This window comes from Nestor notabilis, unplaced genomic scaffold (assembly GCF_000696875.1).
Source record: "Nestor notabilis isolate BGI_N333 unplaced genomic scaffold, ASM69687v1 scaffold11175, whole genome shotgun sequence".
Lineage (NCBI taxonomy): Eukaryota > Metazoa > Chordata > Aves > Psittaciformes > Psittacidae > Nestor > Nestor notabilis.
This window is the reverse complement of record NW_009928912.1, coordinates 36084-41028: the sequence shown is the minus strand read 5'-3', so window position 1 is coordinate 41028 and position 4945 is coordinate 36084. Positions and strand designations below refer to the sequence as shown.

General features: G+C 40.8%; 1 protein-coding gene across 1 annotated transcript in view; it reads left to right on the top strand.

Moving 5' to 3' along the window:
• Positions 1–3875: 3875 nt before the first annotated feature.
• Positions 3876–4945, top strand: part of LOC104405903 (protein unc-79 homolog) — a gene marked incomplete at its 3' end in the record, with an annotated part of 35663 nt that continues 34593 nt past the window's right edge. Inside the window, exon 1 of the mRNA XM_010014747.1 lies at positions 3876–3988. The remainder of the gene's footprint in view (positions 3989–4945) is intronic.

Sequence of the window (4945 nt, the reverse complement as noted above, 5' to 3'; positions counted from 1 at the left end):
CAGATCTTTCTATCTCCTAATGTTCCTTTTCACGATGCTCCAGGTAGAGTATTTGGTTAATGGACATATCCCGTGTGTTATAACCGACTGAATGCATTTTGTTTACCAAGGCTGTTCCCCTGTTTAATTCTTACATCATTACCAAATGTCTTTGTTTCTACATAACTTCAAGATTCCCTCACCTGCAGTTCTTTACAAATGGTGATGGATTCCGACACAGGTTATGTTGATGTGCATGCATCACTACCAGGCAAACCTTCAAACCCCAGCTGTTGCTGTTGTTGCTTCTGCCCTCATTGACTGACAGGCAAGAACCAGAATGTATTGGGAAGGAGACAAGTCACAAGTCATAATGAATCTCAATTTACCAAGAACAGCAGCAAAACACTACGAATGAGGAAACAGACTGATCAGAACAGAAGAGGTGCTGGTCTAAACATGAACCATGGGCCACCCCACAGCTCTTTGGCAGGTTGTATGAACAACAGGTAAAATTGTGGCAGTCTGGGAAATTGTCTCGAAGCCTCCCTTTTTTGTGACCACATGCATCTTGTACCTCATACCAGCAATATTGACAGTGACATCATTTGGCTCATCACGGCATGCCTGAGGTGTTCTATTGTAGTCAAAGAAAATTAGTTCTTTTTCACCTTAAATAGCAGTAAGTGGTGTTTAGTGTGGTAAGTGATGTCCTGGGAATGCCTGGTGCCCACTCTGTTCTTCAGGATGGTGGGACAACCAAGACCATCTTTAAAGACTCCTAATAGTTTCACTCTAGATTTTTACAAGGGGGCTAGGGAGTTTAGTTAGGTTTGTGTAGATCCTAGAAAGATAACCCAGCAAAGCATCCTGGAAGAACTTTTTTCTCATTTTTTTACTTTATTTATTTTTTTTTACTGTGATGACCTTATGGCAGTGCCTAAGTACTTCCACAGAGGGACATGAGTTTTTGAAGTATACCTCTGGGTGCCCAGAAAATCAGATCATTCATGCATTTCTGTATCTTGAAAGTTGGCAAAGTTTTGCTCTGGGGCTTTTCTTCAGAAGGTTCTTTGTGTTCTGGGAGTCTGTGCTGAAATTGTAAGTGTTTTGGGAAACAGAACTGAGAGGTGAGGTTAAAACCTTTAGCCTAAAGCTAATGTTAATATTTAGGCTTTATAAATAAGTTTTCTTGGTTTTTGGTATTTTGTCTGATACAATTGCATGTCAATGCCGATTTATAGAAATAAATACATTTACTTCTTCATTTAAATAAAAAAATAATAAAATTTCTAGATACCCGATGCACATTCTTGAAAGTGACTACCTGTAGAGAGGCAGACAGTTCTCTGAAATACATCTAGACCTGAATTCTGACATCATCTTTGGCATTTTGGACTTATCTGTATGTTCACTTACAGATACTTGACAGTAACCCACGGTAGCCACAGTAAACTGTGCATCTTGCTGTGAATTGTTCTTTGTTGGGTACTGTGACATTGTGGTCTGTTTTCTTTGCAAATATGCTTGGGTTCATACACTTCTCCACCCCCCACCCCCCAGCAAGAGGAAGTAGCACCACAAAATACATTTATGAAGTAATTCCTTTCTTAATCTAACCTAATCTAGATAGTTTTTATAGGGGTCTTCATGACAGTTAAAAAAGTGTCTAAGTAATCTGGTAAAGTGACCTGCAAATCAGGGTTTAAAACTGAGATGGTGGGCAGAATGAAAGAAATGTGGGATGAGGAGGGGAAAGCAGGTCTTGGACTACTAAAATAAACTTTAGTAACCTGGAGTGAAACACATCGGGAGCCACTGTTACTACCCCAGTTACACTGTTACTACTACAGTTCTGAGGGGGCTGTATGCTAGCTGTGGCTGGTCTCAGAGACAGGCTCATGTGGTGGCCTGAAAGGCTCTGGTTGTGCTCTTAGCTATACTGAGGCGGCCCGAGTCCACATGAAAAAACTCCTGTTTTCAGTTGTTTTTGGGGAAAAAATAGTGATTTATTTTAATTATCCATTAAGGTCACCTTAAAATAGATTTGTAAAGTGAAACACTTATTATGAGGAAATATAAGTTGCTCATCCATATCCTTAGCTTATTTCTTCTGCATATGCATTATGACAGTGTCCCTAATTGCATTTTTACTTGCCATTTTCCCGTATACCCCAGCCCTATACCGTCACGTAGTGGGCTTTCTCCCTGTCGTGGAGCAGGGTGATATTGTGAGGGAGACTTTCGTCTGTAGAAGCCTCACTTGCGACAGAAGCTGGGAGGGGACAGTTAGTACAGTAGGAAACAGGAGAAACGATGACCAGGATGGGGGCAATTGGGGGCTGGAAGACAGTTTCTTGTCAAGCAATTCAAGCAGATGGTGTTCTTCACTTGATGATTATTTAAGTCTTCCTCATTGTATGGGTGACTGACTTGAAATTGTCAAACCTTATCTGTTGTGCGACTGAGCACTCGCAATGCTTTTGTTTCCTGGATGTGAAAGTCCAGTACATGCTGCTATCCATACTGGAAAATGGCTCTCAATATCTCGAGCTGAGCCTCCAACAGCAGTTGCAGACACTTCGCTCTTGGTGTCTGTCCTTCAGTTTTTTCTGTGATATGAATGTAATGTCACTCCTTCTCATTCAACTTGCCAGTGGTACAGAAAAAATTAGAATGCTTATGAGATGTTGAGGTACAGCAGCAGGAGAGGCACAGCAATGTCTCTCAGGAAGTTAGTGCCCTTCTGTTCAGCAGAGGACTTAATGGTATTCCTTCTTTAATGAATGCCATTTGACAGAATAAAACAAAGTATTGACTAATTGCTCATTTAGGAAGCACAATTTATCTACCATGCTAAAGGAGTCATGTAGGGGAACAAGGATATATCTTGATGTAGGGAAGGACTCATAATCCATATGATTAAGGGCTGAAGTAATTCAGAAATATCTCCCCATTTTAACTACCTGTTACACAGTCCTGGTGCACTTCTAATTTAATTGAGTTCTCTGCTTTCACTGGGGCTGTGTCTGCACAGGGTGATGCTATGAACTGCTGCTGAGCTGGTACAGCCTCTGCCATAGCCAGAACACTCTGTTTCTCAGTAGATTAGTCTGAGCAGAGCAAAAAAAAAGGTGATTGTGCTCAGGTGTCTCTGTGTGAGACTGTCTTGTGCCACGCAGACAATGTAAGGCATTGCAGTTATGGTGGTAATCACTTTTTTCCTATAGTGAACAATGAACTCTATTAGAAAATAAGCCCACTATTATTTTTAAAACAACAGAAAAATAGTTTCAGTAAAGGTGTAGAGCTCCTACTGCTCTTTGGAATCCCATCACCTGCTTGATCAGACTTCCTAGGAGGCTAAAATAAACAGCACAGATCTTTTAATGACTTTAGTTCATTGCAAAAAGTAAATGCATGGCCTAAAGTAAATCACATAAACTCTCTGTCTCAGCATATGTCTCTGCTTTGGCTGTAGAAACATTTATCTGTCTCACATGAACCTCCTGATATCCAATGACTCATTCATTATAAATGAATCTTGAGATGCTTGGAGACATGGAAGGAGTACATTTTTGTGGTTGTTTTTTTAGGGTTTGTTTGTTTATTTATTTATTTATTATTTGTATTTTCTAGCACTAATACAGGTGCAGGCATTCACTTCCATGCTTTCCCCTTGGCACTCTAGCATTGGAGTGTTCAATTTATTCAGTCAAAATAGAAGCAAAGGAGAGACTTTTCTATTTTACACCGTTTAATTCTTAAATAAAAAAAAGAAAATCAGCAGTAGTAGGTAGAATCAGTAGTAGCAGTAGAATCACAGATGTGATTCTGTCAGTCAGCAAAAAAACTAAATGAAAGTTTCTGTGTTTGTTTTTCATGTAGTTGCTTCCAAAATCCGATACCTTCAGGAATACCACAACCGGGTTCTCCACAACATTTACCCTGTGCCCTCTGGAACTGACATTGCAAATACTCTGAAATACTTTTCTCAGACGTTATTGAGGTAAGTTTTAACTAATGCTCTGGAAGAATAAAGAGCTAAAGAATTGTAGAGGCTATTGATTGACTGTTAATTTGCTGCAAGATTTAATGGGTCAATGCTCAGCAAAAAAGAGTCAGAGCATAATTTAAGAAAAGAATGGTATGAATTAATTTCTTCAGTGGCTGTTGCCCAATTTGCCCAGTTGAGCTGCTTACTGAGTGGCTGATTCTAAAATAAACTTGGTTGATTACACATTTGCTTGGCCCTCCTAAGACTTAGCTGAATACATGAAAGTGCTGAACTTGTGAAGAAAGGAATCTGACCTATAGTTTTAGATGTGTTATACTCGTGACTTCCTTAACAGTCCTGGTACCTCAGGATCCTAGAGCACTGCCAGATGAGCAGAACTAGCTTTTTACTGTGCCGTAGTTCAGCTGGCTGTCAGGTTTGGATTCTGGTTCAGTCTCTTATAACAATACGATCAGACACAAAGTTTGTATACAGATCTGGATTTGCATGGCAAAACCAGGTCAGGATTTTTCTGACCTGGGGTTTTGATTTAGTCCAGTATTTAATAATAGCTAGTACTAAGTACCATATTGTCATGGTTTAAGCCCAGCCGGCAACTCGGAACCACGCAGCCGATCGTTCACTCCCCCCGCTTCTTCCTTCCCCAGCTCCTGCAGGGGTGGGGAGGAGAATCGGAGGAATGTAACTGCCACGGGTTGAGATAACAGCACTCCAGTAACTAAGGTATAAGACAAACCACTACTGCTACCAATAATAATGATAAGAGGAATAACAAGGGGAGAGGATACAATTGATCACCACTTGCTGACCGATACCCAGCCCGACCCGAGTAGCGATCTGGGCCTTCTGGGTAACTCCCCCCCGTTTATATACTGGGCATGACGTGCTGTGGTATGGAATACCCCTTTGGCCAGTTTGGGTCAGGTGTCCTGTCTCTGCTTCCTCCTG